Genomic DNA, 24304 nt, shown 5'->3' with positions numbered 1-24304 from the left:
TGGCAGGCGCAGATGTCATGGGGTTCTGTAATGCTTGGTGCACAATACAATGATCTTTCCTTGGTGTGGTCTTGTTTCAGCTTGTATACAGCAGAAATTTGGTGATTTTGTGGCAATCCATTAGGGACATAATGTCTTATAGAGGTATAGAACAAGCATCACACCTAATAATTTTGCAGACTCATTGAATGGGGCTTTGATAGCTATTCTGATGCATTTCCTGAGGCCAAACTGCATATTTGTTAGTAATGTGGCTTCTTTTGTCTCTTTGGAGACATGACGTGCAGTATGGGTTAGAGTTAATGTCTGTGCCTTAAGATATAGTCTTTTAGAGTTAATGTCTGTGCCTTAAGGTATAGTCTTTTGTTTTCTGTATCTCAGGCTATAAGGATCCAGGTTTATTGCTGTTTTTCAGTGAATAAGACATTCTTAAGAAAGATTTTAAGCTATATTGCCTCATCCTATATGAGAGAGTGCTTTGTATATCAGGTTGTATAAGACATGTCTTAATGCTTTATCTTCCTTCACATGTACACATCTGATGTTTTTTGTTGTATAACTTTAGTTTTCAAGCATTAAATCAAAGAAAAAAGGTTGAAAAAAGTGAGCACTTTTGCAGTGTCTTTTAAGTTACTGGGGAGCTTTTGATATTGTGTCTTTGAATGGGTTAAAGCTGGGACAGAAGTGTACACTAACTGATGGAGCTTCTACAGTGCTGGGCTGCTGAACTGGAAAGCTGAAGACATGTCTGAACATTGTAGCGAGTGTCATTGCTGCATGGCGGCTCTTAGAGTGGAGAAATTCCATCATGGCTCATTACTTCAGATGATCTAGAGCAGGGGCCTCCAACTCCGGTCCTGGAGAGCTACCGTCCAGTAGGTTTTCTATCCTACCTGGCTTCTGATGAGCCACACCTGTTCTCAGTTAAATATCAGGAGCAGATGTGGCTCATCAGAAGCCAAGTGGGACAGAAAACCTACTGGATAGTAGCTCTCCAGGACCGGAGTTGGAGACCCCTGATCTAGAGGCAATAGTTATTATATAATTTCATACTGTATTTTTGACCTTGTTTATTCCAGTTAATAGACCTTGCAGCAAAATCGTTGACTCATTGCTAAGAGACACATTTATTATTGGTATAATATATATATTTTTAAATATGTTGTTTTTCTGGTCAGCTTATGACTGTCTGCTGTCTCTGCTTAATGCTATAGAAATGTTCCCTTTTTCACTGTTGTCCTTGATTTGTGGATATCCTGACTGATTCCATTGGTGTTTGTCCTCGGGTTTCAGTGAATCTCAAATTATGTGTGGCCGCATTAGTGGCACCGTTTGCTCCCTGTCTTTAATCATCTCCACAGGAGCAGGTGGAGGCGGTACTGTACAGTGCCTAGTGCCACTGCTGGGGACATTTCTGCTTTGCTCATCACACTGGCTGAACTGGCTGTTCTTCAGCGGTTGCATTCTATATGTTCTCTTCCAAAAGTTATGTGCTCCTGGAGTTTTCCTGATCTGACTCATCATGTCTAATGATGTGCTATGGATGGAAAGTGAAATCCATGATGGTGAACCTTTTGGTAGGTAAGGATGGAGACACGTAGCTTTGCCTTGGAGGCCAGAATCATATCACTGTCGGAGTATGAGTATGGCCAAACCTTTGCCTCCAAAATGACACCACTTTTCCCATCTTCCCCTCTCTGTGTCATTGTCATCTTGTCCTGCCCATTTGCTAGGCAAAGTGTTCCATCACTTTAAGTTGTGCAGCCCTTCCTGACTGTCAGCCTTTCCCTCCCTGCTGCATGTAAAACTGACCCCAGCCTGGCTATTCACACCCACCCCCAGCCCTTAATATCCCCTCCACACTTTCTTCTTGATGTGTTGGTCACTTTTGAGATGGGGGGGGATATGTCCTTATGGGATGGATCTTTTCACAATTCATTTTGTTCACAATTCACAATTGTTCAGACATCAGACAGAAAATAATATGGACTGACATGAACACAGGAACACTGTTGTCATGTGTACCATCAGCGGTTTCCTCTCGCTACTTCTACCAAACTAGAACAGCTCCACAGACTAGAGCAGCCCTTCCCAAACCACCACACTATCCACAATGCACAATTTGCAGGAAACAGAACACCATCTTTCCTCTTGAAAATAACAGGTTACTGTTTGCTGCTTCATATGGGGAACAGGGAATTTAGGTTATGAACTACTGCTTATTCTACACCTCACAATCAACTACTTCCAGATTTTATGTCAATCCTTTGATTTTGGTATATAATATACATGAATATTGTGGTTTTAGAATAAGAGTCAATCAGTCAAAAGACTGTTTCTCACCATTTCCTGGTGACAGGCAGTGCTAACAATGATTGCAGGAATAGTCTTCCTTCCTGTTAATAAGTATTATGGTGGTTTCTATCCTCTCCTGCGACAAGTCGGCCCACAGCTGTTGTAACTGGCCCTCGAGATCCTGCAGACTGGCACTGGGTCTGAGTTGATGTCTCAGCTGATCCTACACATGTTCAATTGGGGAAAGATTGGGGGACCTGGTTGACCACAGGAGGACCTCAACATGACGTAGGCAGTCCATAGACACACATGCAATGTGTGGATGGGCATTGTCTTGTTGAAAGACTGTACCAGGGTGCTGTCTGAGGAAGGATAAAACATGCAGACGCAGGAAATCACTGACATAGTGCTGTGCCATCAGGTTCCCCTGAATCACTACCAGAGATGATCTGAAGTCATACCGTATGGCTCCCCACACCATGATGCCAGGAGTAACGCCGGTGTGTCTCTCAACAACATTAGCAGGATTGGTCCTCTCCCCTCAGTGCTGCCATACATGCATATGATTCATGGCTGAACATGGTACGATGCTATTTGTCATCAAACCGGTTACGGCACCAATCCAAACACAGCCGCCTCTGCGCTGGTGTTAACGGCAGCCTATGCACGGGACAGTGAACCCATAGTCTTCAAGACAAGGTGCGGGATGACATGGGGTGTTGTAGAGAGTCCTATACCTGTGTCTGGATGGCAGGCGCAGATGTCATGGGGTTCTGTAATGCTTGGCGTACAATACTACAATCCTCCGTTGGTGGGGTCTGTCCTGGGCAACCGGAACCTTAATGACGTGTGTGGGTGCCCTCGTGTGCCCATTGGTTCCAACATCGGGTGACTGTGACATCTGCATGCCCCACATGCGGGGCAATTGCACGATACGTCCACCCGACCTCATGCAAACCCAAAATGCGACCCCTATCAAACTCCCTCACGTGCTGGTAATGCTGTCTAATGCATCTATGAGGCATCCTCTGTGTCTGGTGACTAGACATCCCAAGTCCTTGCAAATTGAATCATTTACATTCCCATCTCTGGCCTACACATGTACCAAATTACATCCAAATCAGACCATTACTTTTGTGTTCTTAACTTGTTTTGTCACTGAGTGTATTTGTTACTTTGCTGATGTTCCACTCATATCCTTCATACATAATATACAGCCATGGAAAAACTTAAAACCCCACAGCACAATTGTCTCACTCATTTTTCAGCTTATGGTTGTGAATAATACACTTTTTTTGCAAACTGCAGCTTGGTTCTTCTGTGTTTCTGATTAATGGGGCTTTATGGGACTAAAGTCGTGCTTCTAGGAGCCTGATACGAACTGTCCTAGTAGTGTGCTTCACACCTGCCGTTAATGTTTCCATTCCTTTTAAGGGTTCATGTGTTCTGCTGTATTACAAATGTTGCCTTCTGGCAGCAGAACCACGATTAAACCAGGATTTAAAAATGCAGATTTGTTTAAAAATATAGAGTTGTATTTTATTTTTTTCCGTGGCTGTTTGTATGCATGGTGGGGGAGGCGGGGATGTACAGAGTAATGTGTATGATTTGACACTAATAGACTTTCAGCATTAGTGAGGATCCAGTGAAGCAGAATCTCCCCTCTGAGTTTCACTGAACCACCTCTCTCCCTGTCAGTAACACCACTTACTGAAGATGTTACTGGAGAAATCAACACACAATATCTCAAAATCACAAAGTGAAAATGTGTTTTTTGGAATTGCTGAAAATGTATTAAAAATAAAGCCTATAATTTGATGTTTATTATAAGTTCAGACCATTTGCTATGGCACTACAAATTCAGCTTTTGATAATCTCTCAGATGTGTCTGGAAGCGATTGTAGTCCACCTGTAGCAAATTCACATGACTGGTCATGATTTAGAAAAGTAAACATCTGTCTTTATGTAGTCCCAGAGTTCACAGGGAAGTCCAAGGAACTCTCAACAGATGCAAGATAGGACTGTATCAAAGCATAGATCTGGTAAAAAGTGTATAAAAATCGCCACCACAAGGGGCTCTCTGCCAGTATGAGGAAGAAGATTTACTCATGAAACAGAAATTGAACTCTTTGGCCTGAATGCCAAACACAAAATCTGGCAAGAACTAGCAGGTTCATCCCTAAACCATTCCTGCAGTGAAGCATGGTGATGACACCCTCATCCCGAGGGGATGCTTCTCAATGGCAGCGCCTGGGAAATTGGCCAGCACTGAGGGATGAGCAAAGCCAAATATAGAAAGGTCCTTGAAGAAAACCTCCTCCAGAGTGCACAGAAACTTAGAGTAGAGCAAAGATTCACCTTTCAGCATGACAACGACCAGAAGCTTGCAGCCAAGATAGTGCTGGAGTGATGTGAAAACAAGTCTCTGAATGTCCTTGAGTGACCCAGCCAAGTCCTGGAGATGAAACCCACAGAAAATCTGTAGAGAAGTCTGGATATCATGCTTCGGCCACATTTCCCATCCCTTGTGGGTGGATCTGCAAGGGAGAGAAATTGTCCGAATGCCAAGCTAGGATGACAGCAAGAAAGACGTGCAGCTGTAATTTCTGCTAAAGGTTATCCTGCAAAGTGGCAGATACCTCAGTTAAAAGGGGATTTCAGCTTTTATTTGTTATATATTTGTGAAAATTATTAAAAATATATTTTCTGTTTTTAATTATGGAATATTTTGTGTTGATGATGGCAATGAAAGAATCAATTCATCCGAAACATCTGGAACAGCAAAGTCTGGAAAAGTGGAGGGATCTGATTACTGAAGGGACTCAGAAGTATGTTCATGCATTTCAGTTTAATCTCAGACCAAACTAATACCTTCATTGAGTACTGCATCTGCAAAAACTGCATGAGTAATTTGGTCTTTAATGTGGCTTTGTGAGTGAAAATTACACGTATTAATGCAGCTGCATCCCTAAAGGATTTTCTTCTCACACCAGTGGGTACACAGTGGCAAGCAAGGTTAGCTATACTATGTATATAATTACAGTGGTGTTCTCCAGTTCCAGAAGAATAATGAAATTTTATATATAAATATATTGGTATTGATATAAATTCTGCTATTTGGTCCCATCACTTGAAAGACAAAGGATCAAATTATTTTGCACAACACTGCGGTTTGACAGGTGTGGCTCTGCGATTGATGCTCTGGGACTTCAGGAATCCCTGTTTAATCTCGGTTTGATTAGAAAGGATGTGGACAACATTGTCTATGGAAGATGAATTGGTCCAAAATTAAATTGGTATATGAATATGAAAAGATGAAGGGTGTAAACAGAAAATGAAGCATCAGACACGTAAAGGATCTGCTCTCAAATTGTGTTTGCTTTTTATTATCAAAAACAATGAAAATAAGCAGAACACTGAAAAAATGAAAAGTTATACTACTTTATAACCATTACTGACTATTGTTTTGTTTTGTCTTGCTGTAATCTTATGTTATATTGTATTGGTCATATTTGGATATATATTCTATATTTGATCGTGTAGTATATTTGAACATAAACTATTTTATATTTTGAAATATGTTGGATTTGCATGTAGATTTTCTTTCATTGTGATTTATTTTGCGATTGTTTATTATGTCTATAAAAGGCAGCGAAAATGATGGCTTATCTTTAACATTTCTACATAGACATACTGCTTAATGAAAATAATAATAACACTGACAGTGAAAAACACACAATGAGTGACCCTGTCATTTAGCAAGTAAATGTCAGTTTATGACTTAATGATGTGAAATGTGCAAGCAATGTGGTTTTCAGGTACATCTTGGCAGACAAAAAAATGTCCATCAAGAGCAATTACTAAGTTACCACCAAAAGAGTGTTTCACTGGAGTATGGTGATGGTGATAATTATGACTGACTTTAGTGTTAGGGGCGTCACATTCAGGGTGTCCTCTGCCGAGTGCTGCCTGAGATAGACTCCAGATCCCAAAGATAGTATACTGGATAAACAGACGAAAGATGTGCAGATGGACGACAGTGTTACATGCTGCAATGTAGAGTTCCCCATGATTGAATATTAAAACAGTTTTCAAGCTGTGCTGAAAACCTGAGGGTAAAGTTACACTAGTCTAAGGCTAAAAGATAACTATAGTTCTGCCAATGACGTTTAATACCACAATCCAAATATTTTATGATAAATTCTTATTAATGTTTTGGGGGACATTATTCAGGGTGTTTTCTTGGCTCAGTGGGTAGCACTGTCTGGCTTCACACCCCCAAGGTTGTGGTTTTGACCCCCAGTTCTGTGTCTGTGGTGTGCTCTCACAGTATTTCTCACTCAATGCTACATATTTAGAGTTAACAGACGAATCGTATAACTGTTACACAGAATATGTAGTTCTTAAACTTACTGTCTAAATGTAAAGTCTGCTTTTTATAATGGAATAATGATACTGTATTAATCCTCCTTGGGAAATTTACTTTGCCCTATCTTGCCTTTCATAGAAATGAGAGCTACCTTGGGGGGGGTGACAGCAAGGGGGCAGCCACTTTGTGGAGCCCAGGGAGCAGGGGGTTAAGGGCCTTGCTCCAGGGCCCACAGGCATGTGATTATTCTGCTAAGGCTGTGCTTGAACCAGAACCTTCTTCTCATAGGCATGAGGCCTTAGCGTGCTGAACCACACACCAGTCCTAAAACCAATACAATGTAGACACCTTGAGCTTGTTTTTATTAGCTGGGCCTCTGTATGCAATATCTCACTCGGTCCTGATAGGCTTCACAATGCTGCGTAATATCGGTTGCATTCTCATGCCAAAATAACATGGACTTCTCTAAAGATCTGTGGTATATCCTTGTTAATGAACTCACTTTCCTATTTGTGAGCCTAGTGCTCTGTTATAATAGTCACGCAGATGTGGGGTAGAGCATTGTCTATTGGAAAGGTCTATTTAGTTTGTGGTAAGCTGTGTATTATAGGTAAATTGTATATTGTATGACTATCATGATCATCATACCTCCTACAGCAGGAAGTCACAGAACTGCATCTCATGCAGTCTTTGAAAAGGTCATTGTGTCTCCTTCTTTGAAGTACATCCAAGCTAGTGAATAACACCCCACTGCAATTACTCAACTCAAGCCCAGAGCTAACATGGTATAGAAATACTGGTAAGACCTTGAGGTTATACAGTTAAATTTCTGCTATGAAAGTATTTACGACTGATGGGATTTTTGGGTCCTTTCATAAGGTAGATCAGAAGAATTAATAATGAAAGCCTAGCACTGAAGGAACTTTTTCCATTGAGTTTAACAGCTCTCTGAAGAAATTATCCAAGCACTCATTACTAAATACAGTGCTTCACAGGTACTTTAGCAGATGCTCTTTGCTAATGAATTGTAGGTATAACACATCAGAATACAAACAATAGGCATTTCTGGACACATCTGTGCTTTACTCTCCAAAACATTAGTTATCAGTACTTTAGTTGAGCTGCGAAACGTTAATGCTTCTTCTCCATTCATAATGTCAGCATCCCAAAAAGATTTGTGTATGAGAGTCTTACTTATTTCAGAATCTGTAATGCATATATCTGGAATCAGTGGTTGGGAAACTTACAAGGTTAAAGGTCCAGAAAAACACAATATTCAATTTTGTAAAATCAAGGACATAGAAACTGCTTAGCATATTTAAAATGGGGCAAAAGCATATACAATATTTGTAACGATTAATGGGCCCTTTCTCGAAGAGAGTGATGTAATATATAACTGCCAGTGAGATTCTACTAGTAGCTTTACCTTTAGCTGCTCAACTGAATGAAAATGGAATCCATTCTGGCACCGGAAAACAACCACAGAAGGCATCATGCTGAGATATTTACTCCAAATGTGTAACTAGTTGCTTTTACATTATGCTTGAAAGTTTTCTGGAGAATTACCTTCAAAATGGTATGTATCATTGCCGTCATTTAGGCTGAATGTGTTTTTTTATGCTTGTGCAAATATGTATACTATAGACTGGGAAATAAGGTTCAATTTAGACTTAACCATTAGAAGTCTGTTACAATTTGTATTCACATGCTGACCCTCCACAACTTTTCAACTTTATTATGTCTCTTTATCTCGAATCATCCATTTTGGTAAGATGTGTAAGCATAACTAACATGAATGTCAATAAGAGCCACTGTCATCAAAGTAGCCTCTAAATCCAACCTGAATAATCAGTTGCACCTCAATTGTTTAAGACATCTACTTAGCAGATGCTTTTATCCAAACCAATATCAATTCAGAAAGCAGGCTCAGATGGCGCTTAAGGGCCCAACCGTGAAATTCCTGTGCTAATGCTGAGACTTGAACTGGTGACCTTCTGATCGCAGGCACAGCAGCCTAACCCCCTGAGCTGCACACCATCCCCATACCTCTGGATGTACTTGGTACAATGACATGCTTATCTGCATGGACGGTCAGTATGTTAACAGTGAAGGCATAACAGCATCAGATGATTGTGACTGTTAGTGAAGCTAAATGCATGTAGTACTGTGCATCACATTATCAAACATATTCCTCCCCTGCTTTTCCTCCAGGATGGTTCAGTCCAATTCAGTTAAGCCATTCAATGTAGTGGTCATGTATGTCTGAGTGAAACAAGAAAATACTGTAGTACTTCATGATTTGTTTTCTAGTGACTGAACACTGGCCAGTGAAATACTAGATGGTGGGGGTCAGTGTCTGTTGTGTTTCAGTTTTATCTGAATACTTCCTCTTTGGTTGTGTTTTCTTTTTGGCTGCTTTATAGTAAATCAGGGTGTCTGTCATTGCTGTAGGTAGAAACTCTAAGATTACAGTATGAAAAGTTGAATTTTGAGGTCTTATTTCAATTAAGACCATTTGGTGGTCGTAAACTGTAACTGACCAGCATACAGTACTAGTCAGAAGTCAGGACACACCTGCTTTTAAAGCATTAATCTCTATTTTAGCTGTGTTATTCACCTTAATAAAAAGCTTTGAGGCAATGAAGTAATACATGTTAAATATTACGATGACTAAGAGAAATGTCATCTCAGGATTTTCTCAAAAATGTATATTCTTCAAAATAGCGCCCTAGTACTCTGATGACAGCATGGAAGACTTTTTGCATTCTTTCAACAAGCTTCCAGATGGAAGCGTGCCACCTGGAATGCTTCTCCAACAGTCCTGAAGCAGTTTCTACAAGTTCTGGCCATCAGTTGGCTACCTTGCTCTTACTCTTCGATCCAACTCATCCCCAACCAGCTCTACAGGGTTTAGATTGGAGGATTGTGGGGTCCAGGTCATCTGTCACAGCACTCCATCCTTTCCTTGTTCACCAGATAATATTTACTGCATAACCTCAAGTTGTGCATAGAGTCATTATCTTGTTGAAAAAAAATACGTTTTCCGGTGGTATGTCCAGACTTTGACTGGTACTGTAGATTACAAACAGTAATCATAACAAAATTATAAGGACACTGAAGACAAGTTTGTGAGGAGTGGCATGCAACACATTGCAATTCATGTATAAGGTCATTCTATTACAACATTTTATTTTAAATTCAAAATAATTCATGGGAATCCTGTGGTGTTGGAACCAACTGGTACTGAGAACATGCAAGGTTAAGATCAGGTTCAGCAAGATTTATATTAGCGAGGCTATCTCACCTTATTTGGTATGTGTATACAATAGTTTTGTTGCCTGTGAGTTATTGGCTGTCGTTGGTGATTCTTGTATCAATTCTTCATTCAATGCATCTCTTATATGTCCACATGAGGTTTTTGGCACAAAGAGTTGTAACGAAATAGGCATGTAAATCAGAGCAGAGCATGTTAACTGTCTACTAACTAGGTAGATGTTTCAAACCAAAGAGTGTAATACAAATCTAGAATGTAATAATGCTGGGGAAAATCAGGGGAAAGTATTCAAATGGCCTTCATTTCTACTGGGCTTTTCTTCTGTATCCATTTCACACTGAGGAAAAGTCGTATGTGCCAGACACCACACTGTTACATCCATCTGGCAGGACTCTGACGCCATCTGCACAAACTCAAACATGTCCCGGCCAGTTGACACTACGCTCCTTTAAAAACATATCCTCTGTCTGAAATTGGAGGTTGTAAACAAGTGGAAGGATAAGCACTGATCTCTTTATGATTACTCTGCTCATGTGACTCTCGAACAGATCCAGCTTAGGTCTAAAGGAGAAAATGCAGTGCAGTAATTGTTTGTGATGACCTAATTCTTTTGGAAATATAAATGATTGTGGTATCTCCATCTTTGGCATCTGGCCTATAGATCCGCCCCATATATAAAGCAATTTAACTTCTTCAAGTCTTCAGTTTGTCACATACAGTTATGTCTTTTAATTATGGCCTTCAGTAATTTTTAGAGTGAAATCGCAAAATGGCTTACTGGATGATTAATTATTTTGTATCTTCTGAACACGTTTGACCAGATTGTTTGTTTATTCCCCATTGCACTGGAGAAGTGAATGTGAGGGACATAAGACCTTAAAGTAATAAAATAACAAAAAATATCTGGAACTTCCAAGAGTATTGGAAATTGATACTTTGATATATTTATATATAATTGATTATTATTCACTTTTGAGAAATCAGTGATGGGATGAATATCATATATTGGGAAATAACAGATATTATTCCAATCTATGGAACAGATATAGCCATCCACCCATCTTCTAACCACTGATCCAGAACAGGAGATCACACTGGATGGGAAGCTAGTCCGTTGCAGCATACATACTCACACACATACGATGAATAACGGAAAGAACATGCAGCTACATGGGGTTCAAGCCCCCAGCCCTGGAGGTTTAATGCAACAGTGACAGCGAGACTCACTGAGGTCCAGGACAGAGTCATTCCTACTAATTACTGGGTAATTAGCCTTACTTCCATTTCAGACAAAGTGAGTGTAATTGAGGTAAAGTGCACAATGTGTTTGTGTATTTTATTAGGTACTGAGGAAGTCATACTGTTAAATATGCTGGTGCAATCATTTCTGACATATCCAATATTATCTGGATCTGGAGGGTTGTATATTACTGTTTTTAAATTGTTTTTGCAATGTTTACATTGTAGATGAGTGTGTGTAAATGTGCCGTGATCTATATTGCATCATAGTCTCCACCAGGTGGGCTTTTATTAACAAGTGTGAAAGTGTGGTTCAGTTGTATGTTTGTTAACAGCATGCTTGGCAGATAGACCAAATATGACAAAAGTGAAATGGAGCAGCACCAGAGCATGTGAGCGGAGTGGAGCGGAGCGTGAGCGAGGAGCGGAGCGGGCGAAATTTGGTCAGAGCACGGAGCGGTTTTTTAATTAAGGCTGGAGCGGTCGCTCTGTCTCACTCCAATTTCGCTCCGATACAGCTCACACTACGACTCTGAGGCGTGCGCAAATCTTCCCAGAATTCATCTATACAATTATCAAGATTTAGATCCGCTTTGGAATCTAAAAAGACCTTTCTCGGAAACATGAGTGTGCTACGCGAACACGCGGAGGCCAGAGCAAAACTTGAGCAAGTTTTATATGGTTGTAGCATATTAAGTCTATAAAGTAAATAAAAGTATAAAAGCCTATAATTTGGTAATTAAATAAATTAGTTTGTCATTCAAATTAGATCTAATAGGATTTTTTAAATTCACGTAACGCTGTCAGTGAAATTTTATTTTATAGAGAGAGACGCAGCAGCAGCATCAACAGAAAATAACTGAGGAATTTAAAACGTGGATGCGCTTAGCCTGTATATTCTTTAGGCTATTAAGCCCACTGATTCCTTTATTTTTAAGCCTATTTTGTGTGGAATGCCATTGCCAAACCTGTCCATCGTTGCCTATATGTTGTTTAAAAATAAATATTTTCTGTTCTGAGTGCCGTTGCTCACATTTCTTTATGATATAAGGCATCGGTTTAAGGTGATATTTGTTAGGCATGCAGATTATTTGTCCCTCTTTTAAATTGGAGCGAGCGCGGAGCGATTTGACTGGAGAGGGAGGAAATTTTAGTGGAGCGAGGAGCGGTGTTGAGCGGAGCGAGAATTAGAGCGGAGGAGCGGGCGGAGCCAACAGCCTCGTTAGCGAGGAGCGGAAATTCTCACCGCTCCACTCCGCTCACATGCTCTGAGCAGCACATAGTGCTGAAGACCTCTTTGGATCTCTTTCCATGAATTCCATGAATTGGCTACTACAAGGTTTATGGCAATAATGGCTGATAGCAGGTGATGCTTTTACTCTGAACAGCTGTATATTTATTAATGAAACTGTCTTCCAGCCACTTATGCAGTACAGGGCCACATGGGAGCTTATCCCAGGGAGCACAGGCGTAGACGTTGGTCAGGAAGCTTGTCCTGTACAGGGCAGACACATGTACACACTCACACACTATTGGCAATTTAGAGACACAATTTCACCTAAATTCTGGTCTTTGTGTTGTAGTAGAAAACCTGCATACCAGGCAGAGACCACAATCTCCACACTCTCAGGGCAGGGGCAGCATTCAAACTCCCGGCCCAGGCTGTGTGAGGCGGGAGAGCCACCCACCGTTACCCCATGCCATCCATTAGCGAAACAGATTTAAATTGTGACTCACCTCTGAGGCAAATGGTTAAGTCCAGAAAAGGACAGGATATTCATTGTATTTATAACACACAGGCAGATGGTAATATATTGCACCTGGTTTGAAAAATAGTCCTGGCTTACACAAAAATTCTCTCCAAAAATATTACAAAATGAAATGTGTTTATGCAGTGGTACATACAGGGTTTACTTGAGAAGTGGACTCTGTTAAATCAATTTATGTCAACCTTCAATCTGATTTGCATAATTTAAAACACTGCTTATGATTGTAGCTCTTTTTGAGTGATATCCAAAGATAGAATAGATACAATTGCAAAATTAGAATGTTGTTTATAAAACAAGGGAATGGCAATGACCATTGGACACAGCCCAAGCCACGTACATACACAATGCTAAATCTTCCACTTGTGAAACCTCTTTGACAACCTGATTTGGTACTAACAGGACTGTCATGAGATAGCTGTTAGTTGAGATAGATAGGTTAGACATCAGGCAAGAAGCAAACAGAATCCAGGATGCTAAGCTAGACAATAGAGATTTCCTGATCCAATTTTTTTTGGTATCCTAATTCTATCTGATTGATTCAATATTTATATCTGCTGATTCAGAGTCCCAATCCAGTCTTTTAATAAATATTTAAATATACATAAAGTAGGAATTGGTACATTGTTCGTCCGAGTGCCTCGTGATTTCTCAGTGTTCTTCCTTATTATATTTTGCAAGTGCCAAATTAGATTTGAGTTACAGTAAATGACGCACTGTTCCTACCTCCTCTCGAAAGGATGGCATTGCATGTAGCTGTTTGGCTACATTGAGTTTCCAATTTAAAGAATTTCCACACAACTGACATCTCAATAGTTTGTAGTTTCAAGCCATGTGCCTCAGAATTACTGCAACCTATGATGGAACCGTACAATCTGCGCAACTGCCGAAAATTAGGTAGATGTGGGAAATTAGATCAATCGGGCTGTGGTACCTGGTACCGATCAATTAAAAAATGTCTGGATAGGCCCTATTTCTGATCTTTGATATCAGCTCACAACATAACTGCTAGACAATGAACTGGAGATCAGATCAGAACCAGAGACCAATCAAGAGGTCAACCTACAACCAACATAACCAAATCACTAAACCAAGACTGACCAGGGGAACAAGACCAAACACACAACTAAGTAAGAAAGCATTAAGTTATCTGACAGATTACAGAGTAGAACCATGGCCACACCTGTAGCAGATAACTTGTGAAGTAGAATGCAGACTACATGTGATACTTTTGTAAACTCTTTGGAAACTAGTTAACTAACATGTATTGTTAATTCTTCTGTTTCAGAATTGTTTAATAACTAAATCTTCTGCATCTTTTGGCAATATTTTCAGCCTCATTTAAAATATCAGTAAAATTTTATATTATACATATTAGTCCTAGATATTTTGATTTCATCATATTGAGCTAAGTCAGAATGAAGATAGCATCTAGAAATGCTTTTCCAGACACAGCTATACATGACTTCAGTTTCAGCCAGTTTGAAATGAAGTGGAGGATCTAGTTCTGGGGTGTCAAACTCCAGTCCTGGAGGGCCCTGTGTAGCTTAGTTCTTTCCCCGTTCCACCACAAATGATTCAGCTCAAGAGCTGTGTGGTAATTAGTACAAAGAGGTGCAAGCAGTTCAATCAGGTGTATTAAATGAGGGGAAACCTAAAAATGCATAGGGCTCCAGCCCCCCAAGACTTGAGTTTGACAACCCTGATATAGTTTATGCTTAAGAAGGTGAAATTACTAATAAAAAAATAAAGTTGTAGCTAGTTTTAACTGTTTCCTCAATGTTAAAAACATCATATGTATAATATATATTCAGGGCTGAGTAATACTTTTCTGCATCTGCACAGCTAGTAGGTGTGAGCATAGACATGCAAACATAACTGGAGCATTGGATGGCCAGTGATCTGCCCCACCAGTAGAAACAGTGCGTGCAACACATGGATTAAATACCAGTGAAGATAAACCACAGCTCAGTGGTGTTGTGTGCTAAAACTGTTTGGGGTCAACCTCACATCCCACATATTGTACTTTTCCTGATGTGGTTTGTTTTCTGGTTTGTCTGTGTTAGGTCTAAGAGGCTGTGTTTTGTTTTGACGGTGCTAAAGTGAGCACAGTGACTTTCAGAACAGCAACTGCTCCCTGCTCCAACTCCTCGAATGACCCTGCTGCGATGCTCTGTGGGTCTGCCAGGCTGAGTCACCTGTCTGTACTCTATTTCCAGATTCACCACCAGGAAAATGGCTGAGCAAGACATGCTTGTCCTAGAACAGCTGAAGCTCGTTTAAATCTGTGGACTCCTACAGTGAAGTGAAGAACAACCCCAAACAGGTAAAATTTTTGTATTTTAAATATAACATGGGTTGTACCTGCACTAGGGTTAGTTTATCAAATTGATTTAAAACTACCATAAAAAAGATGCCACTTTTTTACAGAGTATTTGAATAACTATAAGTGAATACTTACACTGAAGAAGATCTTACAACAATCCCTTAACAGAAAATGTATACTGCTGAAAAACCCCTAATGGAGAATGCATGGAATGCATGATTTATATGAGAGATCGCAGGAAATCATACAAACAGATCTACATTTAATGAAGACTGAGGGGAATATATTTGATGATGCTGAAAATACAGTTTTTAAAATAAGATGAAATGAAACTTTATTGATCCCTGTGGGGGAGAATTCTGGTGTCCAGCCTCCTTGAGAGCTGACCAGATGGCATCCTTGTGAGATGCCTAGGACATCTCAACTAACTTTGAGATTCTAGTTTGAGGAAGCCACTGGGTCTCCTGACGGAGAGTGAATCAAAATAATCCATCCATATTAGATAATGCTTACCAAAGTTTGGAGGCTAGTCCAAGGATTTAGATGTAAATCATAGGAGAATTTGAGGACAAATTAGGAATTAATTGTAAAAATTCATCTTAAGAATGGCTTACATGTTGCTTATCATGGTGTAGTTTTAAGGATATATTGCCATTTATTGTTAATTACTAAAATAACACATGCAATGTGTATCATGTTGCAAAAAGACATTCACTTGAGATTCTAGACAGATAACATCATTATTTATTTGCGCAAGCCTCTGTGAGGCTTTTTTGAATTGGTGACCTCTCTTTGCCTTGGTGATGAAAGAGCACAACAATCAACTCTGAGGACTGACAGTTTGACCCTGATATGTTTAAAGATCAAGGTCAGATTTCACACACTTTAAGTAAACATGGGTTGGTAACAGCGAAACAACAAATGTGTTCGCAAAGCTCATAAAGAATAAGCAATATCATAAATTAACTATTTTTTGAAGAAAAAAAAAAAAAGAAGGTGCTTGAGTTATAGGCCTGGGTGTGATCAGAGCAGACAAATAACCGGGCAAAGAAGAAGTAAGCCCTTCAAAGGAAGTGCAATTATATCTAGTTAAAATCTGTAAGCTTGTGAATTATAGAAAACAGCACCCACACAACCGGTCAGTGAGGGTAGAGAAGACTCGGGTAAGAACTTCTCATCATGCTGAAACCAGAGCTTGTAAAATCCAGGAATTCTGAGATTGCTTAGTTCACTCACAGAAGATCCATTAGTGCTAAGGAATGTAATATTTAATGTAGTATTGATCTAATCTTATTTTCTGTACAGACTTGCCATGTCTTTTTAAAATAAACTTTCCTCACAAAGTATCTACTTCATGTGTACCATTCAGAATACAACAGTAGATGCCATCACTCCTTTGAAAGGAGTTGAGATTTGGTAATTTCTAATTAGGGCAATCAAATGACATTGCTACTGAACATTTTTTTAATATATTTTAAGTTAGTTATCTTCAAATTTAAACTCAAAAAAATTCTATTTACTTTGGACTCCAGAATGCAATTGCCTCTGAGTTGTTTGCATTGTTATTATTATGTATTAAGTTTTAAGATTCATCATTTGAAAGCATAGACTTAGGCTTCTTAGCAGGTGTGATCATTCTTAGTGGCTCTCTGAATGAGAAAGATTGCTTCTTTATGTGAAAATTAATCTTGATTCTGTAATTGTAGATAGGAGCCACCGAGGTGAATTCAAGGGTAAGTGCACCAAGCTAAAGGCTGACTCACCTCACACAGAATATCTCTTATAAATATACTTAAATATTGCTTTTCACTGAACTAAAAATAGAGAACTGGAATAAAAATACCACATTTATGTGCCAAATCAAATGGGAAATATCAATGGTAAAGCTAAATTGTTGACCTAAATGATTAAATAGAGTATATAGAGTGGTAGGTAGAGAGCGTATAATGTGAATTTCTGCAATTGTTGTTCTTACCTGGTTCAACAGGTTCTGCTGGAGTAGGGAGATAGTAGATAGTAGATGTTTTCTTGTTTTATTTTTATCTTTTTCCATATTTGGTGAGTCATATCACATCACTTTTTGAATGAAGTAATGTTATTTGCTGTGATGGCCTAGCATCTCACCTAGTGTTCCCCAGCCTTGTGCCCTGTGCTGCCTAGAATGTGCTCCAGGCTGCCCCATAACCCTGACCAGGATAAGTGGTTCAAGATAGATTGCAAACTCACACTATGTAATGACGTTGCATTATATAATAACGACAGAATGTAACAAACTGCCTCTCCTGGAGCCGACACCTGGAGGGGTTTGCGTATTCCAATGATCCCAGGAGCTAAGTTGCCTGGGGCTTTATGCCCCTGGTAGGGTCACCCAAGGCAAACAGGTCCAGGGTGAGGAACCAGACGAAGTGCGGCTCATAAGACCCCTAATGATGCACAAAATAATGGAACCATGGTTTCCCTTGCCCGGACGCGGGTCACCGGGGTCCCCCCCTGGCCTGTGGGTGGGGCTCGATGGCGAGAGCCTGGTGGCCAGGCCTATACCCATGGGGCCTGGTCGGGCACAGCCCGAACAAGGCACGTGGGTCCCCCCTCCAATGGGCTCACCACCTATAAGAGGGGCCATAGGGGTCGGGTGCAAAGTGAGCTGGGGAGTGGTCAAAGGCGGGGACCTTGGCGGTCCGATCCTCGGCTGCAGAAGCTAGCTCTTGGGACATGGAATGTCACCTCTCTGATGGGGAAGGAGCCTGAGCTGGTGTGCGAGTTTGTGAAGTTCCGGCTAGACATAGTCGGGCTCACCTCGACGCATGGCCTGGGCTTTGGAACCAGTTTCCTCAAAGGGGGTTGGACCCTCTTCCACTCTGGAGTTGCTCACGGGGAGAGGCGCCGAGCAGGGGTGGGCATACTTATTGCCCCCTGGCTGGGCACCTGTACATTGGGGTTTACCGCAGTGGACGAGAGGGTAGCCTCCCTTCGCCTTCAGGTGGGGGGACGGGTCCTGACTGTTGTTTGCACTTATGCGCCAAGCAGCAGTTCAGGATACCCACCCTTTTTAGAGTCCCTGGAGGGGGTGTTGGAGAGCACTCTTCCTGGGGACTCTCTTGTTCTACTGGGGGACTTCAATGCTCACGTGGGCAATGACAGTGAGACCTGTAGTGGCGTGATTGGGAGGAACGGCCCCCCCGATCTGAACCTGAGTGGTGTTTTGTTGTTGGACTTCTGTGCTCATCACGGATTGTCCATAATGAACACCATGTTCAGGCATAAGGGTGTTCATATGTGCCCCTGGCACGAGGACACCCTAGGCCGCAGTTTGATGATCGACTTTGTAGTCGTGTCATCGGACTTGTGGCCGCATGTCTTGGACACTCGGGTGAAGAGAGGGGTGGAGCTGTCAACTGATCACTACCTGGTGGTGGGTTGGCTCCGCTGGTGGGGGAGGAAGCTGGCCAGGCCTGGCAGGCCCAAGCGTATAGTGAGGGTCTGCTGGGAACATCTGGCGGAATCCCCTGTCACATGGAGTTTCAACCCCTACCTCCGGCAGAACTTCTCCCATGTCCCGGGGGAGGCGGGGGACATTGAGTCCGAATGGGCCATGTTCCGCGCCTCCATTGTGGAGGCGGCTGACCGGAGCTGTGGCCGCGGCAGCAATCCCCGAACCCACTGGTGGACACCAGTGGTGAGGGATGCCGTCAAGCTGAAGGAGTAGTCCTATCGGGCCTTCTTAGTCTGTGGGACTCCAGAGGCAGCTGACAGGTACTAGCAGTACAAGCGGGGTGCGGCTTTGGCGGTCTCTGAGGCAAAAACTCGAGTATGGGAGGAGTTTGGTAAGGCCATGGAAAACGACTTCCAGATGGCTTCGAGGCAATTCTGGTCTACCATCCGGCGGCTCCAGGCGGGAAAGCGGTGCAACATCAACACTGTTTATGGTGGGGATGGCGTGCTGCTGACCTCAACTCGGGACTTTTGGGTCGGTGGAAGGAGTACTTCAAATACCTCCTCAATCCCACCGACATGCCTTCCAATGTGGAAGCAGAGTATGGGGACTTGGGTGTGGACTCCCCTATCTCTGGGGTGGAGGTCGCTGAGGTGGTAAAAAAGCTCCTCAGTGGCTGGGCCCCGGGGGTGGATGAGATCCGCCCAGAGTACCTCAAGGCTCTGGATGCTCTGGGGCTGTCCTGGTTGACACACATCTGCAGCATCCTGTGGACATCAGGGGCAGTGCCTCTGGACTGGCAGACCGGGGTGGTGGTCCCCCTCTTTAAGAAGGGGGACCAGAGGGTGTGCTCCAACTATAGGGGGATCACACTCCTCAGTCTCCCTGGTAAGGTCTATTCAGGGGTTCTGGAGAGGAGGGTCCACCGGATTGTCGAACCTCGGATTCAGGAGGAGCAGTGTGGTTTTTGCCCCAGCCGTGGAACAGTGGACCAGCTCTATACTCTCTGCAGGGTTCTGGAGGGTTCATGGGAGTTTGCCCAACCAGTCTACATGTGTTTTGTGGACTTGGAGAAGGCATTCGACCGTGTCCCTCGGGGAGGCCTGTAGGGGGTGCTCCGGGAGTATGGGGTGCCGGGCTTCCTTTTAAGGGCTGTTCGGTCCCTGTATGACCTGTGCCAGAGCCTGGTCCGCATGAGCGGCAATAAGTCGGACTTGTTTCCGGTGAGGATTGGACTCCGTCAGGGCTGCCCTTTGTCACCGATTCTTTTCATAGTTTTTTTGGACAGAATTTCTAGGTGCAGCCAGGGCATGGGGGTTTCCGGTTTGGTGACCTCAGGATTAGGTCTCTGCTTTTTGCAGATGATGTGGTTCTGTTGGTCTCATCGGACCGTGACCTTCAGCTCTCACTGGGACAGTTCGCAGCCGAGTGTGAATCGGCTGGGATGAGATTCAGCGCCTCCAAATCCGAGACCATGGTCCTCAGTCGGAAAAGGGTAGAATGCTCTCTCTGGGTCGGGGATGGGGTCCTCCCCCAAGTGGAGAAGTTTAAGTATCTCGGGGTCTTGTTCACGAGTTGGGGGATGATGGAACAGGAGACCGACAGGCAGATCGGTGCGGCGTCCGCAGTGATGCGGGCACTGCATTGGTCTGTCATGGTAAAGAAGGAGCTGAGCCAAAAGGTGAAGCTCTCGATTTACCAGTCGATCTACGTTCCTACCCTCACCTATGGTCATGAGCTGTGGGTAGTGACCGAAAGAACGAGATCGCAAGTGCAAGTGGCTGAAATGAATTTCCTCCGCAGGGTGGCTGGGCTCTCCGTTAGAGATAGGGTAAGGAGCACGGTCATTCGGGAGGGACTCAGAGTAGAGCCGCTGCTCCTCCGCATCGAGAGGAGCTAGATGAAGTGGCTCAGGCATCTGATTAGGATGCCTCCTGGACGCCTCCCTGGTGAGGTGTTCCGGGCATGTCCCACTGGGAGGAGGCCCCGGGAAAGACCCCGGACACGCTGGAGGGACTATGTCTCTCGGCTGGCCTGGGAACGCCTCGGGATTCCCCCAGAGGAGCTGGATGAAGTGGCCGGGGAGAGGGAAGTTTGGGGTTCCCTGCTGAAACTGCTGCCCCCGCGACCCGACCTCGGATAAGCGGGAGATAATGGATGGATGGATGGATATAACAAACTGAATGTTGATAATGATGATGATGATGATGATAACAGTAGGATAATGTTACAATATAAAATTATAATGTAGTTTATAATGTAACTTTGTTACATTTTGTCAAGTTATTACCTAATGCATTGTTATTACATGATGTATTGTTACATGTATGAAACAATGCATTATGTAATAACATCACATTATATGATAAAATTGTTACATTTTATCAAGCTGTTACATAATGCATTGTTACATGGATGGATGATGAAATATTACACATTTACTGCACAATGCAGTATATTAAGCAATTTATTAGTAGTACATTTACCAATGTAAGAACAATTCTGATTTTACTATTCTGATTTAACAGACTTGCTTAGGTAAGCTTATATAAGGCAAGAACTAAATCAACATGCTTCAGTCTGCCAGTAGGTTCTTTAGGTCCCTTTTAATGAGTTATTATTGCAATACGAACTGGATATGTTCCTCTTTAGTACATAACTCAAATATTTAGTCATTCATATGGTCTGGGTATGGAGGGCAATTTAGAATCACTAGTTTGTCTAATTTCCGGCTGTTTGACTGTTTAAGATAGCATGTGCAAAAGGGGAGGGGCACCATGCCACTCACCATTCCACCTTATTTTCAAGTAAATTACAGTTTGAGCACAAGCGATAAAATTTTGCTTTGAAAGGGCCACTGAAGATTTTGGCTACTAATAATTCTGTCTATCATCAAAAAATCGCAACACAAACTAAGAATCGTTCTTGGGCATCTGTGTAAACCTGCATATTGCCTAACTTGTTCGGGTGTTTTTTCCTGTGTCATTTATACACAGACTTTAGGATGTAGATCCTGGCTATGATGATGCAACATAGCTGCTATGCTCAAAGGAGCAGATATAAAGAATCTGTATCCAAATATGGAAAGTCTCTTTCTGCATTATGTAAAGGATTTCTGCAGCACACAGAGGATCAAGGAATTTCAAAGCTGTTTTTTTTTTATTTTTGAATGCATTATACATGCTTAGTGCAACATGCCTTTGGACTCCTTCCTTTGAAGTAAAAAAACTATGCTGAATTATCCATAAATGAGCACTAGATTTGGATTGCAGCTGTGATGTTTTTCACATGTTATTGCAAAGTTGTATCGCAGCACCACTACTGAAATTGTTCAAATATTACATAAACTGTTTATTTCCAGATTCACCACCATGTTCAACAGTCCATTTTAAGTCAAAGGTGTGTGTTTGGATGTATCTCTAGCTGTGTGTGTGCACAGATTGTTCATCCTCTTTGTACTTATGTAGATGTCCTCTATTTGCTCTACATACTGTACAGTATATTGCCAAAAGTATTGGGACACCTGCCTTTACACACACATGAACTTTATTGCCATCCCATTCTTAATTCATAAGCTTTAATATGGAATTGGCACACCCTTTGCAGCTATAATTCAATTCAATTAATTTTTATATATAGCGCCTTTTACAACAGAGATGTCCCAAAGCACTTCACATGGATGTGTTTTGATACATTAAGCATCATATATAAAACTCTTCTGAGAAGGCTGTCCACAAGGTTTATGAGTGTGTTTATTGGAGTTTTTGACCATTCTTCCAGGAGAACATTTGTGAGGTCAAGCACTGATGTTTTACGAGAAGGCCTGGCTCACAGTCTCCGCTCTAATTCATCCCAAAGGTGTTCTATCGGGTGGAGGTTAGGGCTCTGTGCAGGCCAGTCAAGTTCCTCCACACCAGACTTGCTCATCCATGTCCTTATGACCCGGGGCCGTCCCCAAGCTGTTCCCACGAAGTTGGGAGCATGAAATTGTCCAAAATGGCTTTGAATGCTGCAGCATTAAGAGTTCCTTTCACTGGAACTAAGGGGCCGGGGCCAAGCCCAACCCCTCAAAACTAAACCCCACACCATAATAATAATTGATACTTAAATTGTCTTTACGCCTCAACTTGCTCTTTGTGGAGCAAGTTGTCCATGAAGGGCAGCCACCCATTGCAGTACTCAGGGAGCTTAGCCCACTGAGCCACACACTGCCTCTTAATAATCAATACTTTATTGATCCTCGTGGGGAAATTGTCTTTTTACACCTCCCTCAACTTGCTCTATTTTGTAGAGCTCAGCTGCTCAGCCTATTGAAACACATTCCATGAAGTCTCCTACGCACTGTTCTTGAGCTAATCTGAAGGCCACATTTTGGTTTGGAGGTCTATAGATATTGCCTCTGCAGACAGTTGGTGACTTATGCACACTGTGCACCTCAGCATGCACTGTTCATGCTCTGTGATTTTATGTGGTCTACCACTTCATGGCTGAGTTTTGTTATAATACCACTAACAGTTGACTGTGGAATATTTAGTAGCCAAGTGCACAAGTGGCACCCTATCACCTCACTTGTATTCACTGAGCTCCTGAGAGCAACCCATTCTTTCACAAATGTTTGTAGAAGCAGTCTGCATGCCCAGGTGCTTGATTTTATACACCTGTGGCTATGGAAGTGATTGGAACACCTGAATTCAATGATTTGGTGGGGTGCCCCAATACTTTTGGCAATATAGTGTACCTCCCACAGTCGATAAACAAGTAGTTCCTCTTATTTTTGTGATTCTGTGTGCAATCCTACTTGAAGTACTCATTTGCTTTCACACTGTTGGTCTCAAAAGGACTGAAAGTTTCTGAAAATGTTTTTACATTGATGAAAGTATTTAAAATTATATGTAAAGTTTACTGCTTTTGCTAGCCCATTACTATCCAATTAGCCAAGCACTCACTAACGAAGGCAGCTGTGAAAACTCGTCCTGCCAGAGTCTGGTATGTAATCATTCTCTGCCCTTTCAATTAAGATGAGAGCTGTGGCTTCTGATCCACTGAGAATGCCGATGAAAATTAAATAAAAATCTAATCATGCTGTCATTAATATTCAGTGCTAGTGATTCATGCCTACTGTAGTTTCACACAAGCACCTGACAGATGACACCTTACACCTGTCATTAATTTCTTTATTAATTAAACGAGCTAAAGCAGCAGGACACTATTTATTAAAACAACTGCAGTGAACATGCATCTTCACTGGATAAAATTAAACAAAAGAAAAAAAAAAACAGTAAGACTCACCCTCAGTATTGCATGTTAATAAAGTATTTTGTTAGGGAAATCACATTGTGGGTACAGGTCTTTTGCTTGTTCAGCACTCTGTCATTATCACAAGGGCAGATTCACACATATTTTGTCAAACATCTGGAAAAGAGCATGAGAGTCAGTGTGACTGGGCCTTCAGAAAGAGTGCAAGTCAGTCTGATTCTACATTCAGAAAAGTACGGGAGTCAGAGTCACACGGCCTTCAGAAAAGGCTTAAGAGTCTGCCACACGGCATCGAAAAACAGCATGGGAATCAGTGTGACAGCCTTCAGAAGGAGTACAGGGGTCA

The 24304-nt window shown here is 42.0% G+C and overlaps 1 protein-coding gene and 1 long non-coding RNA gene across 8 annotated transcripts in view; one reads left to right on the top strand and one right to left on the bottom strand.

Moving 5' to 3' along the window:
* The window catches only part of LOC111851108 (poly(rC)-binding protein 3-like), a 66710-nt gene that overhangs the window by 6905 nt on the left and 35501 nt on the right, over window positions 1–24304 (top strand). For 3 of the 6 annotated variants that reach the window (XM_072717015.1, XM_072717014.1, XM_072717020.1), the window contains exons 2-3: window positions 15163–15269; window positions 16976–17002. The gene's annotated coding sequence lies outside the window, so the exon portion shown is untranslated. The remainder of the gene's footprint in view (window positions 1–15162; window positions 15270–16975; window positions 17003–24304) is intronic. The other 3 variants (XM_072717019.1, XM_072717017.1, XM_072717016.1) reach the window with 1 other exon arrangement.
* LOC140592730 (uncharacterized) overlaps window positions 1–24304 on the bottom strand; it is a 61665-nt gene that overhangs the window by 5195 nt on the left and 32166 nt on the right. Inside the window, exon 3 of one of the 2 annotated variants that reach the window (XR_011993180.1) lies at window positions 4654–4832. This is a non-coding gene — a long non-coding RNA (uncharacterized lncRNA). Of the gene's footprint in view, window positions 1–4652; window positions 4833–24304 lie in introns of those variants that run through there. The other variant, XR_011993179.1, reaches the window with a different exon arrangement.

This window comes from Paramormyrops kingsleyae, chromosome 9 (genome assembly GCF_048594095.1).
Source record: "Paramormyrops kingsleyae isolate MSU_618 chromosome 9, PKINGS_0.4, whole genome shotgun sequence".
NCBI lineage: Eukaryota > Metazoa > Chordata > Actinopteri > Osteoglossiformes > Mormyridae > Paramormyrops > Paramormyrops kingsleyae.
Note: the sequence above shows the minus strand (reverse complement) of the source record. Positions and strands in the feature narration are given on the sequence as shown.